Here is a 25,111-nt window from a genome sequence, read left to right as displayed (position 1 = left end):
TTAGTTTCAGGTGTACAATTTGGTGATTCATCACTTCTATACATCACCCAGTGCTCCTCACAATTGTACTCAGTACTCCCCACCACCTGTTTCCCCCATCCCCCACCCACCTCCCCTCTGGTGACCATCAATGTGTTTCCCCGCTATGTGCATCTTTTTTGCTTCTTAAATTCCACATGTGAGTGAAATCATATGGTATTTGTCTTTCTCTGCTTGACTTATTTCACTTAGCATAATTCCCTCCAGTTCCATCCATGTCGATGCAAATGGTAGGTATTCATCTTTTCTGATGGCTGAATAATATTCCATATGAAACACATCTTTATCCATTCACCTATCAATGGACATCTGGGCTCTTTCCATAGTTTGGCTATTGTGGACATTGCTGCTATGAACATTAGGATGCATATGCCCCTTCTTTTCACTACATCTGTATCTTTGGAGTAAATACTTAGTAGTGCAATTTCTGGGTCATAGGGTAGTTCTATTTCTTTTTTTTTTTTAGTTTATTTATTTATTTATTTTATTATGTTACGCTAATCACCATACATTACATCATTAGTTTTTGATGTAGTGTTCCATGATTCATTGTTTGCGTATAACACCCAGAGCTCCATGCAGAACGTGCCCTCTTTAATACCCATCACCGGGCTAACCCATCCCCCCACCTCCCTCCCCTCTAGAACCCTCAGTTTGTTTCTCAGAGTCCATAGTCTCTCAGGGTTCGTCTCCCCCTCTAATTTCCCCCCGTTCATTTTTCTCTTCCTACTATCTTCTTCTTTCTTTTTTTTTTTTTTAACATATAATGTATTATTTGTTTCAGAGGTACAGGTCTGTGATTCATCAGTGAATTGTGTAAGACTGTGATTGTCACATGCTTAGAGGTTGGTTAACTCCTCTCTAATTCTTCAACCAGGGAAAAGCCTCATCTGCAGCCGGGAAGTGCCTGGCAGGTGGAGAAGGATGGCAGAGCCAGGACTGGACTTACTGCAGGTATGAAAGGATGAGAAATGACTCCATGTGGTCATTCCAGGCAGTGGAAACTGCAAAGGAAACCAAGGATTAGTTATTGCAGGAGAGACACTTGTAGGCACGTGAACCCGAAGACAGCTGCTAAGCCAGAAGATCGGAGACGCCAAGTCCAAGTTTAAAAAAGATATGCGTGACCGCACTGCAGTTAAGGGAGACTCTCAGGTTGCATGTGGCTAGCCCACCCGAGTCCCAAGTCTAAAGGCTTCCCCTTGACCATTTAGCCCCCCTCTGCAAGCTTGGTGGGCTCCATGGGGTTTATGAGTGCTTTGAGCAGTGGACCTGCTGCCAGAGGGGGAATAGGGTAGGGGATTCTCCACACACAGCAAGTCAAACTGGGCTGAAGCAAAGACACAGGGCTCAGACCAGGATCACCCTCCTGGTTGACAAATAGTCATCGTGCTGATTGCTGCTAAGGACAGTCTTCATCCTATGCCGGCAGGAAGGAAAACTAGCGTGGCCCTTGAGTATAGGAGATGTACAGGGCTCACAAGGTGGGAATGTAGGACACCAGGTCGGCTCCTCTTGGGCTCCTGGCTATGGCTCATGCACGGTGTTGATAGCAAAGAGGCCAGGCTATCTTCAGACACTGAGCCTGCTCCTCTGCCTGTTCCCTTCAGATCATGCCCACCACCCTCTCTCTTTTCCCTCTGACCTCTCTTGCTTATTTCCCTTTCATCTTTTCTTTCCTTCTGCCATATGATCTTTTTCTAATCTGGGGACTGTGGTGAACAGAAACCTTTCTTTTTCTCAAGTTCTATTTTGCCCAGATTTCATTGGCCAAAGCAAATCCTATGCCCTCGCTGAATGTCAGTGTGGTGAGCACTGGGGGGTGAGCAGTGGGGTGAGCATCCTCATATAGGGATTGGCCATCATCCGGCTCCAGCCCCTTCTAACAAGTCGGCTGTGGACAGGATTGGACCTGTAGACAGTGAGGGGACCAACTTATTCCACATTAGGGCATCAAGGAGGCAGAGGGAAAGGAGTTTGATTTGAACCTTGAAAGAACTATTGAAGTCAGACCCCAACCCCAGGCAGATTTTGGCCTCAGTGAGGAAAGAGTAAACCTTGGCACAATCCTAGGATTACTGAGCAGTAATTGATAAAATTTAGTTAATGGATGAGCCATGTGTTTGGTCAAATTAACTTGAAAGAGAAAAATGTTAACTAGCCTATCATATGCAATAGGAACTTTGAACCTTGGTTTTATGGGGTTTCGCGGGAATGGCAGCAGAAGGTAATAATGAAATCTTTGGGAAAAATTGTATTCGATGAGCCAGGGGACCTCCAAAGATACTCAGTTTGACAAATATTACTTAAATGTCAAATGAAGAGTTTCAGTCTATATTGGAAAGGAAACTTTTTCTTGTTTTCTTTGTTGTTGCTGTTGCTCCTGTTCCTTTAATTTCTCTTCCCCTCCTCCCCCTCCCCCACCTCCTCTCCTCCTCCTCCCCCTGATCTCCCCTCTTCCTCTCCCCCCTCTCCTCCTCCTCACCCTCTTCCTCTTCCCCCTCCTCCTCCCCCTCCTCCCCTTCCTCTCCCCTCCTCCTCATCCCCCCTCTTCCTCCTGCCCCTCCTCCTCCTCCCCCTCCTCCTCCTCCCCCCCTTCCTCCTGCCCCTCCTCCTCCTCCCCTCCTCTCCTCCTCCCCCTCCTCCTCCCCCACCTCCTCTCCCCTTCTCCTTCTCCCCTTCCTCTCCCCTCCTCCCCCTCTCCTCCTCCCCTTCCTCTCCCCTCCTCCTCCTCCTCTTCCTCTCCCCTCCTCCTCCCCTTCCTCTCCCCGCCTCCTCCTATCTTCCAACCTTTTTCTTCTTCTCCCTTTCCTCATCACTATTTCCATCACCACTTTTTGATTTCTTTGAGTGTTCAGTCAAGTCTTGTGGAGTTCTTCAAATTGTACTTTTTAATACTAAAATGTACACCATGGGGCACCTGGGTGGCTCAGTCGGTTAGGTGTCTGCCTTCAGCTCAGGTCATGATCCCAGAGTCCTAGGATCAAGCCCTGCATTGGGATCCCTGCTCAACGGGGAGCCTGCTTCTCCCTCTCCCTCAGCTTCTCCCCCTGCTTATGCTCTCTCTCTCTTTCTCAAATAAATACATAAAATCTAAAAAAAAAAAAAGTACACCAATTTTCTCACTTAGCATTATATTTGGCTACATAAAAGGAAAATTCCAAAGTAACAGTCATGTAAGCATACAAGGGCTCATTATGTCCCATTAAGGACATCCGAGGTCAGCAGCCCAAGACGGGCTTGACACTCCATAGTGTCACCAACCTGACACAGAGAAGGGCAAAGAGACCTGATAAGGTCCCATATCAAGTTAGTGGCCGAACTTGGACCACTGGAGCAGAAGACGAATTCCATAACTTGAACAATGAAACTCCAAATGATTTCTAAATTTAGCTTATTTTGAGCTTGCTTTTTATTCTCCTAACTTCCTTCTTTTCTGTGATTTCCTTCAGCTCCTTTGTTGGTTTTATCTTCCCTTTGCAGCTTCCATGTGATGAAACACACTGCTCAGTCTTATTCACCAGGAAAACCAGAGGTGTCAGAAACGCGGAAGTCGCCGCCTCTGAGGTGATACAGGCTACCTCCTGATGGTTCTGACAGGATTTTGGGAGGTAAGAAGAAATACTGCCCAGAGCCCAGAAACGGAATGTAAGAGAAAAAAAAAAAAAAAATCAGGGAGAATTCACCTGGTTACAAAATGGGACACAAAGGTCCTGTTGACTTAATCATTTTTGGTGCTTTTGGCCTTTTTCCCCTATAAATAACTGTTGGGCTAGACTAATATTATAAGAAGGCAGTAGATGTGGTAGAAAAGGAGGCAGGCTTTAATTTCAGGGCCTCTGGGCTTATGTTCAGATACCACCCATCTCCTAACTAAATGTCTTGGGTAAATTATTTCCATAGCCTCAATTTCCTCATGTGTCAAATAGAGGTAATAGTCTCCACTATTAGCAATAGTTTCCACCTCCACAGGCTGGTTGGCAGGATGAAATGAGATAATATAAATAGACATTTTGGCCCTCCTTCTTTATTTATTTATTTATTTACTTGTTTATTTAATTATTATTATTATTTTTTTTTTTTTTTAGAGAGAAAGAGCAGGGGAGGGGCAGAGGGAGAGAGAGAATCTTAAGCAGACTCCATGCCCAGCACAGGGCTCGTTCCACCACCCTGAGATCATGACTTGAGCTGAAATCAAGAGTCGCAGGCTTTAACCGACTGAACCACCCAGGTGCCCCACTGGCCCTTCTACGTTCAACAAATGACAATGAACTACAAAGAAAACAAGTCGTATGGAAATTCATGTTTACAGAATTAGGTAAATTAGTTACTGATAATTTGAATTTTTAAATAATAATTACAGTGGTTTAAAATATTCTATTCCCAAAGGAAGTGCGGCCATTCAATTTTTTAAAAAATATCCAACGTACAAACAATTCAAGGAACAGACTGACATCTATTTTACTTACTACTGTGTCCAGACTGGAATGGTTTGGGGTGCATGACAAATATTCAGTAAATATTTGTTGAATGAATAAATACATGAATGAATGAAACAACTTTCATTTATTCTCAATAAACTTGGCACCATAGTTATTGCTGGAAGCATAAATAAGACTCACCTTTCAGGAATCTCAGATTTTAAGTATAGACAAACCGACAAGATAATTTCAGGTAATGATTAAGTGCTGTGAGAAAAATTAAACAGGATTATATGATAGAAATTGACTCAAGAAATGTGAGGGGGCAAAAAGAGCTTTAGATCTGATGGTCAGAGAAGTCCTGAGTCTTAAAGGAACACTAGTCACAGCACGATATAGATGTATTGTTGAAGATTTCTTCAACAAGCACCGTATATACATTTATTTGACTTAAATGAATAGAACTCTGTTTAGTTCATTTTGGAAGTGTTTCTCCAGGCATTCATCACAAGGCTTCTAGTCACAGATATTGCTCTCTCCCAGATATTGCGAAACTTAAAAATCCTGAGGCTTTAGGATCTCCCTGGGACAACTTTGAAATTGTTATATTGAGCAGTGTTTTCTAAAGTATGTCTTCATGAAACATAAGACAGTCATAGAGGTCTGACAATAGAGTAACATGTATTACATACATCCTGATGTTTTCTCATCCTTCTTTTCTTTAGAGACAGAGAGAAAGAGAGAGAGAGAGAGAACATGCACAAGTGGGGGGGGGAGGCAGAGGGAGAGAGAGAGAGAGAGAGAATCCCAAGCAGCTTCCACACCCAGCACAGAGCCCAACATGGGACTTGATCTCACGATCCTGAGATCATGACCTGAGCTGAAATCAAGAGTCAGATGCTTAACCAGCTGAGCTACCCAGATGTCTGTCTCATCTTACTTTTAAATTTTTATTTTATTTTTTTAAGATTTATTCATTTATTTGGGAGAGAGAGCGCGCGCATATGTGCATGAACGGGAGGAGGGGCAGAGAGAAAAGGAAAGAAAGAATCCTCAAGCAGACTGCCCGCTGAGCACGGAGGGCTTGATTCCAGGACCCTGAGATTATGACCTGAGTTGAAATCGAGAGTCGGCTGCTTAACCAACTGAGCCACCCAGCACCCCAAATTTTATTTTAAATTTATTTTTTTCCTCTCTCTGTACACATATTAACATAAAAATACAGTTTGGGAAATACTGTTATTGTGTAAAAGATGAAACTTTGGTACAAATAGAAAGGGAAGAAGTTGGTCCTTTGTCCATAAGCCTTGCAATTCTAAAATGGGATATTTACACAGAGCTTTCAGAAACTTAAAATAAGCTCTAGATATCATATTTACCTACATTACCCACTTTGACTGAATCCATTGAACTGAGAAGAGTTACTCATGTTTAGTTTTTTTGGTTACTGGAGGTTTTCAAAAGTAGTCCTGATGTGAAAGGGGCATATACTTGGGTTCCCTTAATTTTGCTTCATGAGTATCAACAATGTTCAAGCAGATCTATCTCTGGTTTGGTTGGGTTGGCTTGGCTTGGCTTGGCTTTAGCATAAGGCAAGCAGTGAAATATGGCAGAAACTTCATGAGTTTTTTGGGGTTTTTTTAAGATTTTATTTATTTGAGAGAAAGAGTGAGTGAGAGCACGAGCAGGGTCAGGGGTTCAAGGGGCAGAGGGACAAGAAGACTCCCCGCTGAGTAGGGAGCCTGACTCAGGGCTCCATCCCAGGACCCCGGGATCATAGCTGAGTGGAAGTCAGATGCTTAACTGACTGAGCCACCCACTTCATGAGCTTTTGCGTATGAACACCACACTCAGTTCCTTTGCTCCATCACTCACTAGAAGTGATTTTAGACAAATTACTCAGACTCCCAAAGCTTCACTTTTCTCATCTGAAAATAGGGACCGTAATCACCATATCCTGCTTTTTGCAGGGGGAGTCAAGCTGATGGAAAGGGCCTGGAGGAGAGTGTCATTCTAGCCTCTTTCAGAAATGCTAGCATGGGAACTGTATATTCTCCCTCTAAACCTCTTTTCAAACCCCCACTGGAAATTCAATGGGAAAAACAGAATGTTTGCTCTTTGTTCCTGCAATGATGACTCACAGACTGCTGATTTATTGAATCAATTAGTGAAGAAGTAAAATTAGTGTCCTATTTTATAGGTGTGAAATGAGCTGTTCAGCAAGTACCTTGTAGGATATACAGCATTCTAAGCCAGCGCTTTTCTGGATACTTTACTTTGCTATTTCACCCAAACCAAGCTAACAGGAGTTCAAACTAACAGGAGTCCCTGGCTAATAAAATAATTTCTCCTTAGCTGCCTGAAATGTTCTAAAGATGTAGAAAATCTCAACAAGTAATGACTGAATTCATCACATCAGCTGTCTAATAATAACTATGAGCTCTCCAACTGTTCCCACCACAGCATCGTGGAGAAAAGTCAGATTGCCTACGTCTTGGATGACTACACCATTTTCAGCAGACCACACGCACAAAATTCAACACAATTTAACTTTGATAAGAACTGATTAACAACACCATTTTAGAAGATTGTTTAACAAAACATATTTTTAGGCCTTAGAAAATGTCCATGAAGGATTTCAAGCCCATAGCACACAATGTTTTCAGTTCTCAGGAATTGCTTCATGAGTCATTCCTAATATTAACCCAAAGTTGAACCAGTGGTATGTTCCTTTGCTTGGATTATTTAGTTTTAATCTAAATGTTGATTTCAGAGCTGCGGAATATAAAAGTAGACTCAGACTAACTGGCATGGAGAAAGAGAAGCAGTGTATCATTGGAATGAGGGGAGCCTGAACATTCCACCACATGTCCTTCCTTCTTCTAGGATGCATTGCCTCCTGATGGAAAGTGGCTACAATTATTGATTACATCCTGTTTCATCAGAATACCGTAGGAAAAATAAATCAGGACCAGAGTAGGAAAAATCCTGGACTTAGGAGGCAAGCCACTCTCTGAGTTTTACTTTGTTCTTCTGTAAACTGATGATTTCATAGATTATTTCTAAGAAATCTTCCAGTTTTCTGATTCTATCATGGTCCAAAATCCATACATAACTTTTCTCTTTTTTTTGACTTCTCAAGGCATCCAGATACCTTCCATGTTCTTTCTTTACAGTTTGCTTTCTGTTAAGTCTTTAACAAGAAGCCAAGTCAGTCTAGTCTCCCCAAGACAAATACTGGATTATTGGGAGAGAGGCTAAGGAGTGTTTGTGATGGTGGAGACCGACTCCCTTTTCCTGAAACAGAAAATCATGAAGTTGAACCTTTAGTTCTACCTGTTGGTCTTTTTCACTACCTGCTGCAAATAAAATTGATCATTAATTGGTGATCCTTTCATCAATCAAAAGTATCTTTTACCATCTTCTGTGACATGAATGATATGTCAGGAATTACTAGAATAGTAAGAAAAGTTAAGGGCTTTGTCTTTATTACTGAGGTTTTTACATTCCAACAAGAGTGAAAAGGCTTGTGTAAATAAATAGTTGATACCATAGACCAAAAAGATAGCATGTGTTAAATTGTGTGGTATTGGCAATAAGTGCATAGAAATTCCTTTGCAAGTTTTGTTTTGTTTTGTTTTTGTTTTTGTTTTTGTTTTTTTTGTGGGGAAAATAATTGGGGTAATGCTCCAGGGAGAAAAATGAATGCTAAACCTTGAGAGTGGGAAGAATTAGGACGGAAATGGCAGACATTGTAACAATTGAGGAAAGTTTAAGGAAAAAGATATGAAAAGGTGATGGGTAGGGGCACTGGTTCCCCATTATCTTCTCATCTTGTCAATTAAAACTTGCCAAATAGTGGCACCAAGGACAAAGCACATTGTGCCTGGCTAACATCTAAGGATGAGGAACTTTCCTGAAACAAAAGGGACAGGGGATGCACGCAGGAATGTACGATGCCGTCTGCAATTAGAAAATCCAGTAATTAACTTGAGTTTTCCCTAGCAATTGCAATAGTTGAGTTTATCCCAGGGCCTAAGGAATTCCCAGGTTTTAAGAAGGATCCTACTGGCTCTCCTTGCTTCATTAAGATTACCTCTCTTAGATAATGTGTCTTTTTCTGGGCATGTAGGTGAGGATCAGAACCTTCCTTAGGCATTGAGAGAGAAAGGTGACAGGAGTTAATTTATCAAGTCCAAAGACTGTTGAGAAATGTGGCAGTCATAGTAATTTTTTTCAAGCTAAAAGGGACACTTAAGATTACTGAGCTTTTCATTTATATATGGAAGAATAATGTCCAGAAGTTTAGGTGACTTACCCAAGGTTGTCACAACTGTTTTTATATGAGAACAGTTTGATTATAATTTCACTATAATGTTCTTCTTTTAGTGAAAAATATTTATATTATTTTTCCCATCTCTCTGCTATAATGATAAAATCCTTACCCAAACAAAAAAACAAAACCATTTTTTAACATCGCACGTGTACCCAAATTCTTGTCCTTGGACACTAATTTGAAGAAAAATTGCACAAGGGATACATATTTCTTATGGAAAATTTAAAAAGACAAGTAAATACAAAAGGGAAAATTAAAACAGTCTGCAATTTTGTCCTTAGAGAAAACCATGGCTATATATTCCATGTATCTTTCCTGTGCGTTATATACATATTTTTAATCTAAAAAATGAGATTTTACTGTTTTAATGGTGTGCTATTTTTCAGTTAATATTTGTAAGCAAGTTTTAATGTAAATGCACATACTTCTAAGCCTCATTCTTGACCCTACATAAAAAAAAGGAGTTGTAGTCATCCCTGGTGAATTGCTTAAATATATTCCATAAAATGCAAAGTTTCTTCAAAACTACTGACCTTGCTTGAAAAAAATATGCATTTGAGCATAGATATACAGAAATATGAAGCTCTTCCCCTTTTAAAATCAGATGATATTATCAACTCCTATTTTAAACTTGTTTATGGAACTAGAGTAATACGGAACATAGATATATAAAGGTGATTACAGCAGTGGAAGTTTGACCTTTGAAAAATCCTTCCCTGTATAAACAAAATCTGGAATGTTTTAAAACCTCCAAGCCAGTCAGTTTCTTTTTTTATTTATCACAAACCTGGATCAACATAGAATGTCCCCTTTATTTAGAGTATGGAATGAAAATGCCTCTGTTCCCTAATCATACATGAAGGAGGTGTTTCTGGACACCATGTGTTCTTTGCCTCAAACCCACCTGGCTCTGCTGGACTCTCAGGGCCCTGCAAACCTGGCCTCACCCTGCAGCCCTACCTGACTTCCCCGAATTAGTGGACCTGCTTGTTTGGTTCTGCTTGAGTTTTTCTTCACTGTCCCACACCCATCCTGTTCTTGCTCCCAGCTCCATTTTTATACTGATAAGGCTTCCAAAGAATATCCATCCTTTCCTATTCCAACCTATCCTTCCTTTACATTACTTCCTTTACTTTAGACCGTTTGGTATCCTGTGTGTGCCAAGCTTCTCCAAAATCACTTAAGACAAGAAATTTCCAAATCCTATGGTAAGTCTTCTAATGTCCTCTTAATGCCATGCCACATTATCTCCATGGACTACATTCTCCTTTATTGCAGTGAGCACAAATTCAGCTTGTTTAACTATAGGTGTGTTTATGGTGGTCTTTGGCTGGAGGACATTGACACCAGAGATTCCTTGAGCTATTAGAATCATAGTCCATTATCTTGACTTTATTTCTTTCAGGGAATGTGTATATTCTTTTGTTTCCTCCCATGTAAAGTCTCCAGACCAACAATGAATGAATGGAATGTGAAATTAAAAACATAGTACAATTTACATCAGTACCCCCCAATAAAATCTTTAGGTATAAATTTGACAGAATATATATAAGATCTATATGAGTAAAGCTACAGAACTCTGATAAAAGAAATCCAAGAAAAACTAGATAAATGGAGAGATATTCCATGTTCATGGATAAGAAGACTCAATATGGTCAAGATGTCAATTCTTCCCAAATTGACCTACAAATTCAATGCACTCTCTATCAAAATTCTGGCAAATTATTTTGTAGGTATTGACAAACTGATTCTAAAGTTTATATGGCGAGGAAAGACCCATAATGATCAACACAATATTGAAGGAGAAGAAAAAAGTTGGAGGAGTGATGGCACCTGACTTTAAGATATATATAAAACTACAGTAATGAGGACAGTGTGGTGTTGGTGAAAGAATAGATCAATAAATCAATGCAACAGAACAGAGAGCCCAGAAGTAAACTCACATAAATATGTGGACAAAGACGTACTGACAATGCAACTGAGCAAAGATAGTCTCTTCAGCAAATCCTCACAAAGATATTTATAATGTTATAGCGGCTTTATTCATAACTGGTGAAGCATCTTTAAAAACTATTAATGAATCGTTGAACACTACATCAAAAGCTAATAATGTACTATATGTTGGCTAACTAAACATAAGAAAAACAAAAAACAAAAAAACAAAATCTACAATGCCCAACATGCAAAAAAACCTAGGTGTTCTCATAGCCTGCTAGTGAGTGTCCATTATTAAGAATTTTTGAAGGGGCAATTTGGCAACATATATTAAAATCTACAACAATAAACATAAATCTGTTTTAGGAATTCCATTTCTAGGGATTGTTTTAACAAAATTATAGATTATGAAATGATTTATATTCAGACTAGTTCATTATATTATTTATAATAACAAAAAAAACCCCAGAAACAATTAAATGTTCAACAGAATGGGCCTGAAAAATAAGTTAGTTTTAAATCCAAATAATGAAATACCATTATGCCATTAACATTCAGATTGTTGTAAAAAAAAAAAAAAAAAAGCAAGAATCATGAATGTGAAAAAATGTCTATAGATTATTAAATAAAATAAGCAGGTTACAAAACATAATGTATAATATAATCTCACTTTGTTTTTATTAAGTGTCATGTTCTTACAACTTTCTTATAAATTTGAAGTTATTTCCAAAGAAATTTAAAAAGAAAGTATGTTTGTAGGTAGATAGATATAAAAACAGATAATGGATAGGTGGAAAGAAATATTGATATATAGATGGACACATAATCAGCAAACACGAAGGGGGGGCTTATTCTTTCTTAGGGAAATTGTAAACTAAATATTCCAAATATATAGGAATAGACTGCCTGATCAACATTAAATCAAGGCCGATTAGGAGACAGAGGACTGGAAATAAATACACTAACACATCAGCAGTGGATATCTTCAAATGGTGAGGTTGTGCTGATCTTCGTCCTTGTGCTTTCTCTCCCTCCTCTGACCCCTGAGGCACCCACATTTGGAACCTGGCATCTGCTGATCTGTGATATTAGTTTGCTTTTTATATCTGAGTGTTCTGCTTCTCAGAGATATTACAAGCGGAATATCCAGGAAGTATGAATGGACTGCCAGACCAACATTAAGTCAAGGCTGGTTCCGGGTCAAAAGATTTTAAATGAAAAAATGAAATGGAAAGCATAGGGGTTACCATTTCCTGTGGTAGTTTAAGGAAAGCACACATGGTGAAGTGGGAGACTTACTGCTTCAGTAAGTCCAGACCCTAAGTGGTTCAGAGCACAGGTCTGAAGCCCGGCTGCCTAGCCCTATGCAATTGCCCTCTGCCTCAGCTTCCTCCTCTGTAACGTGGGGATATTAACACTGTCCACAACAAAGAGTTGGCGTGAAAGTTACAACAAATTAATACTTGTAAAGCACCTAGGATAGTGTCTGGCACTCAAATATTAGTTCTTGTTATAAAGAATAATGTGTTTCTTTTCTCATTGTAAACATAATGCAGAAAATTCAGAAAGTAGATATAAGGAAAAATAACTATCCATCTTCCATATTGTCAATGCTCAGATATAAAGTTCTCAGATAAAATTACTCTTAGTATTCTGACACACAGGGCACCTGGGTGGCTCAGATGGTTAAGCGTCTGCCTTCGGCTCAGGTCATGATCCGGGATCGAGTCCCGCATCGGGCTCTCTCCTCGGCAGGGAGCCTGCTTCTCCCTCTCCCACTCCCCCTGCTCGTGCTTTCTCTCTCTGTCAAATAAATAAATAAAATCTTAAAAAAAAAATATTCTGACACACATATTTTCAATTTGTTTCTCTCTCTTTGTATGTATGTATTCACACATATTTTAACTCTTTTTACAAAAATGGAATCATACCAAAGAGAACTTTATAAACTTGTCTTTGTATTTACAATATGGGGATTATTTTTTATGTAATTAAATATTTATATGAACATTTTAAGATGTTCTAGTGTTATTTGAAAAACAACTAAACCATAAAATAAAATTAATTTAAAAATTTTAAAAAAACAACTAAACCAATAAAGGCAGATTTGACAATTGGAAGTATCGAATGTCTTTCATATGAGTCAATAAAGAGAATGAAACATAAGAAAAATGTAATTGTCTACTCTAAATATTCAAACAGTAAAATTAGGAAATGTCAAGAGATTGTGTATAGAGCTTTTAAAAGTGCTAAAAATAGTATTAAGGACATTTATAAACTAGCCATGTTCTCCTTTTAGGAGGAATTTGGTTACTTAATTTTATAAAATAAAGTATTAAATTATTTTCCCTCATTTTTTATTTTATGGCTATTTATAGAAAGAGAAATAGTTGTACTTTATTCCAAGAACAAGGAGATTTGAGCTAGTTCTTTGAATGCTTTTACAAATTTAGCCATGATCTGACAAAATCAAATACACTCCTCCAGCTATTTAAGAGTCTCATTCCAACTCCAGTGCAGGTGTGTTCTTGCCAGGTGGGAGAGGGATGGTCCTCCAGACACAGAGAAAGTGCTCTGGTGTAGTGTTTGCTGAGGAAAGAGAGCATGGTACAGATGATCTATGGGAGCTAGAAAGGGTGGGGAGGGGGAGGTGGCAGTTGGAATACCAATGACTTGGATTTGGGCTCCATACATGGCTCAGGAGCCAGATGCATGGGATCTAATCCTGCTACTGTAGCAATTCTGTAACTTCAAACAAGTCATTAACCTCTGGGTGCCTCATTTGCCCCTGGTTGTACCTCTCTCATAGAGCTCTAGTGAAGACCACATGGAAAGTGCTCATAACAGGGTCTAGCGTACACAGACTGTGCATCATAAGGGTTAGTGCTATCATCATCATCATCATCATTAATTTTTATGTTTTTTTAGGATTTTCCAAGGCTTAGACCTCCATGCTCTGCTGTAGATATCCCCGATAAAAAGAGAAGTCAGCAGGTGGAGAGGTCCTGGACCATCTCTGCATGTATGTGTGTCAGGGCAGAGACCTGAGGAAAAGCAGTTTGCACTGGCCCCTTCCATGCTACCCCCTGCCTCTACCCAACCATGGAAGAGAAATCACATAAAATAAAGAACACTCTAAATGGGAAAAAAAGAGCAGAACTGTCAGTGACTGTCAATGCATAAGCTTGCTGGGGACCAGGGGGTCTGACATACCTTGAACATGTGAAGGGACATGGGTTGACTATCTAGTTATAGAGATGAAGCCCAGGTTTATATTCATACCAACCTCTAAAGCCTCTTCTCACCAGTACCCCCCTGAGCCATGGCCCAGCAGTCTGGAGTTTTGGAAATCCGCCCCCGCATTTTCTGTACCCTGAGGTATAGAGGAAAGGAAATTTTCAGCTGAGGTAGGAGGTGTGAGACAGGTAGAAGGCAAGAGATCCAACATCCAGTTGTGAAGTGAAGACAATTTCCAAGGCATAACTGTCCCCTCTCCCATACTGCCATGATGCTACTTTCTGTGCCATCGACCCTGCAAGATGGTTTTCTTTCCCCCTTCATCTGAATTCTGCCTCTGAGATCCCCTTCTCACTCTTGGCTTCCAAATGTCCTTCTGTGTGGAACTCCAGAATCAGCTTTGAAAACTAGACTTATTCCTCTGGTCCGAGTCTCTGGCTGTCTTGGGAGCACCCCCGCTTGAGTATCTGCATAAAACCAGGAGTTCAACTTTTTAGAAACAGAACCATCCCCTCCAATTCAAATCAATTCAATTCTGAAAATGTTTCCTGAGGGCAAAGCCCCTTTCATGCAATTGAAATTATTAGTTTACTCCTTTACCTTAGCCTTACCCACTAGGTAAGGAACATAGGACCATGATTTTGCTTTTTAGATTTATAGCTCCAATGTCTGTCATAGTACTTGGTAGGTGGTGGATAGTAAATAAATACTTTTTGAGTGAATCATAGATTGAATGAATGAATGAATGAATGAGTAAAAAAATGATACAAAGATGAGTGTGTGCTGCCCCTGCTCTCCTCAGACTCTCATTTCTGTTTAAGAACACAAAACACACTGCAACAAGGCTATACAGAAGCACTTAGGAAGTGAACCAGGAGAAGAAGGGAGAAAATAAGTTCCATGAATGATCTGATGAAAAAGAGGAAAAACTTGGTCTTCAAAGCCTTGGTAAGACCTTCCTCAAATCGCCAATGACTGTCGGTAACACCACTGAGATGCTACTACAAATAACATGCTACCCTCACACTCTCACCTGGACATTCTAGAAATGATAGAGTACTTAGAGGTTGTTTGGGCCCATTCCCCCATTGAGCATATTAATCTTGCCTATAGTATACTGGTCTGGTGATTATGGAATCTCAGGCCAGATTACAGTTTACAATTCCAGATCTGGGATTAAAAATTGAAGCCACCCAAGAGATAATGATTGTTCTCTCTTCCTTAGGGAACATTATTCAACCCTTGCCCTTCAAATCCAGATGATTTCCAAGATCTTTTTTTTTTAAACTTGAAATGTCTGTGATGCAGTTGTTTCTTATAGCAGATAAGTTCTCTGTGCCTTTGAAAGAATGATAATGAAAACTTTGCTAGAACTGAAGTGAATACTTTATATATCTAATTTCCAATCCTCACTGCAACTCTACAAAATATGTATTTTTATATCAGTTAGGATGCTTTTTGGAAAGTGACACACAATCCAATTCCAACTGTTTTAAGCAAAAAGAGAGAATTTGTTGGCTTAGTCTGTAAAAAGCTCAGTTTGTGGAGTGCAGGCATGGCTGTATCCAGGAGTCCAAACAAGTTCTTTGACATCTTCTATCTTCATTTTTTGGTTGTTCTTTCTTTCATTGTGCAGGCAGGTTCTCTCTACATAATGATCTCCAAGAGCTCCATTCTTACATCTGTATAGCTCCAAGTCTAGGGCAATAAAGAATCCCTTAGCTCATAGGCCCAAATCTTAGCCAGTATCTCATTGTCCCCAGTTGGGTCATGTGATCATCCTAGATCTAATCATTGTTATGCTCTTACTGGCCTATCTTGGCTACAAGCTCAATCACATGCTCAAACATCACTGTGGAAGAAGTGTTCCTCCCTCCAACATTTAGGATAATGAATAAGAGATAGAGCAATCATAACAGGTTTGATCTTAATTTCACAAATGAGACAGGTGAGACTCAAAATAATTAAGCTCACACATCCAGGGAGCAGCTGTACCACCCAGGCTCTGGTAAGAAACAGAATCGAATTCAATGGGTTAAAGACCAACAGGCCACAGCAGAACCACTTTGAGGCCTGAGGGGCAAGACCTGGATCCCAAGAGGAGAGACCACCTGATAGCAGCAGTAGCAATGAGGGACACCACTGCCGAAAATGCAAACTGGAGAGGGAGCATGGGATGGAGGCAAGATCCCTTGACTTATTTCTCCTACACCCCAATCTTCTTCCCAGTAGGTCCCACTGGGAACTAGGAACCAGCCAGTTGGGGATGTAGCCAGAGCACAGAGCCGGGAAGAGAGGGACTGGGATGGATACAGAAGGAAAGAGGGAGAATAACTAAACATGGCAGCTATGTCAATTTCTGAACCCAGCCCCAGGTGCTCCAAAAGATTTGCCTACTCCCTTACCCATCTTTCATACTTAGGAGGAGTGTGTGTGGTTGGGCCTCTAGGTAAGAACCTCTAGATAATGAATCTATAGGTAAGATGTTGCTCCACTGTAAACTTAACTGACCTCTCCCTTAGCTTCTGACTCTCAGATACCTTGAATCCGTAGCTTCAGGTATTTGTTTCTATGGTGAACTTCCTCGTGGCAATACTCATCTCATCATTCTGGCACTAAGATTCAGAATATTTTTATTTGTTCAGTGCTTCACCAGAAAAAAAGCTTAAGCTGGGAGGAGTGCTAGCAGGGCCCTTTCAGATATGACCCACTTCTTTCCATCTAAAGGAGAATGCATTGATTATCCTTCAAGGAACCTCTGAGATCTGTGCTCGAGTTAAGATAGACTGCTGGGCTACAGGGCTCAGCATCTTAAAAATATAAGACTCCAGGGTTTATGTTAAATAAGGAAATGAAATGAGAATTCTGACCATTGAAGCAAATGCCCAATGCTATCTAAACCTGGGGACTATTGTTTTTCTGGCAGTATTGACACTATCCCTTCTAATCTAACACAGTGTGAACTCTCCAAGCCCTTCTCCCATAGGTGTGTAGAGGATATTTCTATGTTTTGACACAGAGATAGCTGGTATACCTTGTGATTATTTTGCATTCCAGAAAATACACTGGGTTCCACCTCACAAAAGATGATTGCTTTTGAGAAACCGAGGCAGATTAGCCATTGGCAGTCCTGCTTCTTGTCTTCCCGAAGGTTGACTGGCATCACCTTTTCTCGCCACCATCCCAGTGGTCTGCACTTGGACAGTTGGGAACAGTCCTGCACCCAGTCAGAGAAAGATCTGAAGGGTGCATTGAGGTCATGCACCCTGGTCTGCACCCAGGTCATGCACCCAGGTCATGCACCCAGGTCATGCCCTGGATCTGAAGGGTGCATTGAGGTCATGTCTACCAAAGTTTCACCTAAAATAGGCCGCAACATGGTCTCTGCCTGAAGATTTCAAGGCACCTGCCCTTTGCCTAAATTTGTGTTTAAAAATCCCTGTTTTATGGTAAAGTGGAATTCCATTTCTATCATTCTCTCTGGTGCTTTCCCTGCCTTCGAAATTGATGGTGAATAAGCAAACATTGTCTTGACCACATTTCATCTTTCCAAATCCTGAAGATAGTGATCACATATCTTTTTGATTTTTCTACAGAAACTCAAGCTAAAAATGTCTATTTTCTCCTAACCACTCATCACATGATTTGACTTATAGACTCCTTCTATCTTGGTTTCCCAGCAGCAAACACTTTCTAGTTTATCATTTCTCCAATAAAATGTGACTTATACTCCCAATGAGGCCTGACCCATGCAAAGCACCATGAGGTCACAGCTTCCAATAATCTGTTAGGGTTTTGTTTTGTTTTGTTTTGTTTTCTTGCTGCTGTGTCATGAACTTGGCTCACACTAAGCCTGACTTCAATAAAACCCTTGGATCTTTTCACAGGGACTCCTGCCAAGCCACAGCTCCTCCCTCAGTATTTGTGGTATTGATAATTTTTTTTAAAAAGTTTACATTTTCTTTTATTATAAAAGCAATACACAATAATTAAAGGGAATTTAGAAAATACAGTTAGGTAATTTGCTGACTTTTAAAAAAATCAGCAACCATCCCACTATCCAGAGATATCTGCAGCTAATACTTTGGTGATTATCAAGGGTAGCAAAGTAAAATGCCAAAAGGGTTCAGGCCAATATTGTAAATTTGTGAAACAGGCTGGGAGTGAAACAGTAGGGCATGGGTGTGCCTATTGCTGGCTAAAGATGGCAGCTATTACTCAGCTTGAATCACCTACTACTCTCTAGAGGTAAGGGCTACAAAAACCCAGAACCTGATATTATGATTTTCTTTTCCTCAGGAGACACTGTAAATGCAGAATTTTATGAGAAATCTGCTTATTAAGTGTTGGAAACCCATTTATTTTCATCGAAGTATTCATGTCTTTGGACTCTCTTGGGTCTTTGAGCTGCTAGTTGTATGGTTTCTCTGGTGACTATCCTTCCACCTTACTTTCTTTCTTCTCTCACCCTCATCTTCTTCACATAACCGACAACAACTTGTGATCACCTCAGTTAACTCTAACTATCTTGGCCTTGGCCAACCATCCTCATGGGCTCCCTTCCCAACATCACTCTTCTCCTCTTGGGCTGCCTTTCAATCTTGTCATCCACATATTTTTCTCATCCCCTCCTCAGAGCCTGTCCTGGGTTATATCCCTCCTGAGCTTCATTCCCTTTCATAACTCTCACTCCAATTTCAATATTTCCAACAAGATTTGGTCCAAAAACTACCCTCTTTTTGCTGTACTCACCACTTTCATGCTGTGGAAAATTTCAGGGTTTAAAGTCTGAATGACCCAGGTTCAAACCCAGATCTGTACTTGACTAGGTGTCTAACTCTGTGGAAAATTGCTTTGATATCTCTGAAACTTGGTGTCCTTAGGCATGATGTTGGAAATAATAATGTGTACCCTGAAAAACAGTTAGAGGGTAAATAACATAGAGAGAGCATCTCAGGAAACCATAACTGTTGTGATACCATTATACTTTATTTTAACCCAAGTGTAATTAACATTCAGTGTTATATTGGTTTCAGGTGTACAACATAATGATTCAAGAATTCTATACATTTCTCAGTGCTTATCAAGGTAAGTGTACTCTTAATCTCCTTTATCAATACTTGGTTTTATACTTGGTTTTAATCATCATCATAAGTCATAAGTGGATGCTTACATTAACTATTCCCCTCCAACTTGATTAGGAAATTGTAGCTACTTTAAAATATTCATTGAATATGTGATTAATAAAAGAATGAGTGAATGAAGCAAAATCTACAAGAAGGCTGAAGGATTCAAGTTTTTCTAAAATATAGAGATACAGGGAAGCAATCCAAACTCAGAAAGGAAGAAAAGAGCTCACACTGGGTGATTCTTGTTCTTTACTATCTGATACTATCTTTTTATGTTCCCAAAAATTGTTGGCATCAAATCAAGTATCTCATCAGACTGGTATTAGTGGTTCTAATTAGTTATTAAATAGCTTGTGGATTCTGCAATTTTTCAAATATGTAGGAAACAAAATTTTGAATTCATACCTTTTGGAAATATCTTATTTTATTAGAGATTTGTCCTTCAGTTGTCCAGTGGCAGACTTTTCCCGGAACATTTTATGAAGGCCTAGGAATACATATATGGCAGTGTCAGTCTCTGCACACGTGCTCACCCTGCTGTGCCCCCTGGAAGCTCCACCCAAGCCCTGAAGCCAGAAAATGCCATAGGATCTAAGAAGGTATCTTGTAGACCTAATAAATATTTTTTGAGTAAATTAATGGACCATTCTCACTCCCTGCTCTTTACTAACTGTATAACCCTGGAGAAAGTTATTTTAGTCTCTCTGAAACTTAGTTTCCTTGTCCACAATGTCAAGAATAATGATGCCTGGAGTCTCTCACTCTCTGTGACCTCCAAGTTAGGTTGCTTTGGGCTGCAAGTAAAAGAAAACCTGGCTAAAAATGGCTTAAACAATTGGGACATTTATTATCTTACTTACCAAGATGGCCAAAGATAGATGGCCCAGAAGTTCGCTGATAGCCTGTCTATGGTTCTCCTGGATCTCGTCATGGCCATACCATGGCCACCATCACATCCCCTCATGACAGCATTCAACACAGGAGGCAAAAAAAAAAAAAACTTCCTAGAAGCTACCAGCAGATTTCCCCTTATGTTGCCTGGCCAGACTTCAGCCACATTCTCATACCTAAAGAGGGAAAGGAATTATTATGATTGGCTTATACCAATCGTGGTTCATCCCCTGGGGCTAGAGCAGAGAGCACTTCTTTCCCGGGTATCTTGCATCCCCATATCTGAGTAAAATGGGGTGCTGAACTTCTGAGAAAAGGAAGAAATGCTTATTGAATAATGACAATTAATAGTAATAGCTATGTGCCAAGTTAGCTCTGTGCCAAGCACTGTTCTAGAGATTTGACATATGTGAATTCTTCATAACATATCTTTGTGAGGTAGGTGCTATTATCCACACTTTACGGATACAGAATCAGAGGTGTTGAGAAGTCGAGTTGGTCTCCCAAAGGTGCACAGGTAGCAAGCTGATAATAGGCTGACTGGCTCGGACACCCATGTGATTAACCCTTAATCTGTGCAGCTTCTCGCATTGGTCTGTCACCCTTTCCATTTGACGAAATAGTCCTGAACTCTCCAAAGTGAGGTCTTAGGAAAGTGAAATGAGTACCTGACAATTGAATAAGTACTTGAGTATTGTTGCCAGGGCCCATGCCTTGTGGATAATTTCTAACAATAACAATAATAATAAGACCTACCTATTGTAGGCCAGGGGTCCTTATGATATTATCTCGTTTGATCATTTGATTGACAGCAAGTTCACTATTCTTCCCCCCATTTTACAATGGAAAATGAGGTCGATTAACTTGCCCAAGGAGGTGAGACCTGGGTTTGATCTCAGTTTTCCTTGATTATAAGGTGTTTGCTCTTCCTCCTTCACTCCACAACCTATAAAAAATAATAAACTAATAAAGTTTACATCTGCATTAGTCAGGAATCAGAAAGCATCTCCAGTGTGGAGGGAATCCTACCAGTGAAATACTGACCAAGCAGAGTCACCACTCAAGGAGGCAGGAATTGTAAAGTTGTGCGAATTAACCAGCCAGTGGATTTGATCATGGACAGCAAGGGTCTTTATGAAGCTGGTCCTTAATATAGGGCTGACAAGAGTTTGTTTCCACTTCTATTAAGTTATTTACTACATTCCAGCCAATTTATAGTAAACTCATTGCTGTCCTATTCTCAAAATTAGACTGTAAGTTCTTTGAAGACAAAGTCACATTTTCCTTATCTCTTGATCTTTCATGGTGCCTAGCACAACTTTGTATTTACTGCATTCCCAAGAACTATGTGTGGCATTTAAAAAAAATAACTTTTTTATTTTGGAATAATTTCAGACTTACTAAAAAGTTCCAAAGATGGTACAGAGAGTTCCTGAACACTCTTCCCTCAATTTTCCTGGTATTAGCATTTTACATAAGCTGCATTATTTTTGATACCAAATTAACTAAGCTGTCGACTTTATTCAGATGTCACTAGTTTTTCCAGTAGTGTCCTTTTCTGTTCCAGGATTCAATCTAGGATATCACATTGCACTTAGTACGAGTGGCATTTTATTTTGAATATCTTTTATTACTTCAAATGTCTAAATGTGATAGGAAAGGAACAATATAAGTACATAGAGTTTCTGTGTGTAATAGTAATCTTAAAAATAGCCAGCAAAAAAAATTAAAAAAATAAAAAAATAATAAATAAATCTTTTAAAAAATAGCCAGCATTCACTAAGCTTTTACTAGGTGCATGCTGGGTACAGTTCTAAGAGTATACAATCTCCTTTTTTCCTTACAAAAGCTCTGTGAGGTACATGCCATCATTAACTCCATTTTATGGATAGGAAACTAAGGCAGGGGGCATCATGTCACTTAGCTACTAAGAGCCATGACTAAAAAGACAGTCAGACTCTCAAGTTAGATATAAATGTGATATTTGAGAATAAGCTGCAAAGATGTGAAAGAATGATTAAGCAGGCTTGTTTTACTATTGTGTTGTGGTGAGAGGTAAGACTAAAAAACTTGCTATTCCTTCCAGACTTGTTTTCCAGGTCTTCGATTTTTCCATCCACCTCTTGTGAATGAAAGAAGGACAGCAGCATGCTGGAACCCTGTGACTTTCGAAAACAGAACTGAAGGTCCTGACACTGAGTCTGAAATTCCCTTCCTGTCTTATGCACCAGAGTCTTGTGGCCAAGCCTGAGATATAAATGATAAATGAATGTGGTTGGTCATCACTTTTTCCCATCATAAGCCTCTGCCCAAGGGCTATCGTGCTGGAAGGGCAGAGGTGTTGAAAGAAAGAATGGAGGTGAACTGGCAGAATACCATGGAGAGGCTCAAATGGCAGGCTGGCATCTGCCAGACACAGAGTGTTCTAAATGTGTCTTAGTTACAGTGACTCAAGCTCCATTTAATTTACAATGGGGAGACTAATAAAACAACAGAAATGGAAAAAAAAATGCAAAACCAAACGTCTGTTCTTTAAATTCCCAAGTTTTCTTTTTCTTCTTCTTATTCAACACAAGAGTCTGTAAAATCGGCTTTTCATTCAAAAATTCCTATTGGGAGCACAGAAATTCATTGTGTCGGTTTATAGTTGTGGTTGGTGGTTGATAAACAAGCCTTTATATCTTTTTTTTCTTTTAATGATAGCAGTGGGACCAAGGAGTTAAGGGGTGGACTTGCAGCCGGCTACCAAAGCAGATCATAACAGATTCATGTATCTGTTCATTATTCTTTCAACAAACATGATTGAGTCCCTACATGTGTCAGACATGGGGCCACATCCTCTTTCTCTAGAAGAGGTGATAGACATGAGACCAGATCACTGAGTAGCACAGTCCCTCTGAAAGAAATAGCTCTGCACAGCTTTTACAAATTGTCAGTTATGACCCTTAGAGCATGCCGACACATGAAATAGAACAGATTAATGTTGAAAATATCTTAGTCCATTGCACAGAGTAAATAAAGGTATTCTTTCACAAACCTTTCATTTCAGCAATATACAGGGTGTGTGTGTGTGTGTGTGTGTGTGCGCACGTGCATATGTTCAGATGTGTCTATAAAATATATTTCTTATCATGGCTTGCCATCAAAGAAGTTCCAGCAGCATCGATCTGACCTTTAGTGGGGAAACAGAAGTGGAAGTGGTGAATTCTCTCTTGGAATAGAAGGAGGGCAGATAGAAAGAGTCTCCATGATATTGAGTTGCATCTTGAAGAATGGTTTTAACCAGGTGGATTATCAGACAAAGGACATTCTCAGCTAATGAGAGCAGAATAGCAAAGGCAGATGGGGACCCAGCAGCCTGACACAGTGTGGACACCACAAGGTCCGCTTTTCTCCTGAGATGTGAGCGCTAAGGAATCTCCAAGGCATACACCATCAGAGGGCCGGGAAGAACTGCTGCCCTGTGTGTGCCTGAGAGGAGAGCTTCTCAAATTCAGTGTGTACACAAGTCACTGGAGGACCTGGTTAAAATATACAACCTGGGGTGAGCCCTGACACTCTGCATTTCTAACCAACTCCCAGGTGATGATGATGCTTCTGGTCCAGGGACCACACTCTGAGAGGTAAGGCCGCTGAAGCCTGACAGGTATGCACAATACTCTTCCCATTTTATACGTAAGGAAATTGAATAACTTCCTCAAAGTCGTAGGGCATGGTGGAGCAAAGATTCGGATCTCAGGCTCATAGAGTCCTGGGCTAGGTGAATGGCTGGTATTGATGGTACATTCAGTCCTGTCTTTTTTCTGGGCAATTTGCTCATCCTCATTCAATTTTTTTTCTTCTATGAACTGGAATATAAGTGCTTATGAAGCAAAGTGGAAATAACACATACTTCACTAGGTTGTCTTAAGGGTTGAGTTAAATAATGCATATAAAGCACTCAGCATAGTGTCTGACACACAGTAGAAGGCCTATAAAATATTATTATTTAGATTCAAGCACTAGGTCTGAGACCTGAGATTCCAGAGGTTTTAGAACCAGAATCGCTTGTTCTCCCAACCCCCAACAATTCCTCAGGATTCTTAGACAGCTGGCTAGAAGATGGTGGGGGTTGGGGAATTTTTAATTTGTATTATTTGGGATAATTTTTGCATTTGTTTTGTTTGTTTTGTTGTTGTTGTTGTTGTGTGTGTATGTGTGTTTGTTTTTAGGGAGTGAAAGCAGAAGTTTCTGTTCTTAACCTGGTCAGAGAACTGAATCTCATTAAAGATATATGGCAGTGGAAACTGATTGGATTTTCTTGAGGTTCCTAATGCCGACTTTAGGTATATCCTTAGCCTATCATAGGGGCACAGTATCCTTATAGGTGACATGGAAATCCTGAGCTCAGATTCTATCAGATGCCACCAATCCCAGACCCAAACTGGGTGATGATAACCATATTTCCTCACTTCTTTTCCTCTAGGTAGTATTACCTTTGGCAGAGGGGTACTCTATCAAAGAAACAATATATTTTGTCCTGAGTTAAATTCCAGTCTCTGGTGGCACATGTTAAAATTAAGTGTATTGATTCTTTTTAAAGATTTTTTTTTCTGAAGTAATTTCAAATTCCCTTGAATTTTTAAATTCCTTTCCTCTTTATACCTTGCATGTGAAAATTCTGATAAATTATTATTACTTTACCACTTTGATCCTTAATTTGCTGTGTGTTGAGAAATGTCTCACTGAGTACAAGGCTTAAACCCAAAGAGCTATTATCGCCCAAGTGAAATTTGGCTGTGGGCAAGTGAGAATTAAATGAAATAAAATTAATTTAATAAGAGAAATGAATTTAATAAGAGAAATGAAACTAACTTCTCAGCCTTGGTTCCTTTTGGTGCATCTTTGGCCCTGAGATGAGATAAGGTTTCACTATTTCGCTGCCAAGTATGGAAAATGTAGGAGAACAGTTGGCAGATTGGCAAGTCTTTTCACAAGGAAGTAGAGGAAACTATTTTTATTGAATTCTGAAATATTAGATCTAGAAAGAACTTACAGATTGTATAAACCACACCCCTTCCCAATATTTTACAAATGAGGAAAGGGAGGCCCAGAGAACTTAGCTTCATGTCACATAGCTACTT

At 39.7% G+C, this 25,111-nt stretch overlaps 1 long non-coding RNA gene across 1 annotated transcript; it reads left to right on the top strand.

Moving 5' to 3' along the window:
* The first annotated feature begins 830 nt into the window (after positions 1–830).
* LOC135365485 (uncharacterized) lies at positions 831–22,477 on the top strand. Its single transcript, XR_010413420.1, has 6 exons — positions 831–993; positions 3,523–3,650; positions 4,128–4,357; positions 19,005–19,056; positions 19,529–19,696; positions 22,075–22,477. It is a non-coding gene; the product is annotated as an uncharacterized LOC135365485 (long non-coding RNA).
* The last annotated feature ends 2,634 nt before the right edge of the window (positions 22,478–25,111 follow it).

This window comes from Mirounga angustirostris, unplaced genomic scaffold (assembly GCF_029215605.1).
Source record: "Mirounga angustirostris isolate CCGP_5_RB_7025 unplaced genomic scaffold, mMirAng1.0.hap1 SCAF_8, whole genome shotgun sequence".
Lineage (NCBI taxonomy): Eukaryota > Metazoa > Chordata > Mammalia > Carnivora > Phocidae > Mirounga > Mirounga angustirostris.
This window is presented reverse-complemented; position numbering and strand designations above follow the sequence as displayed.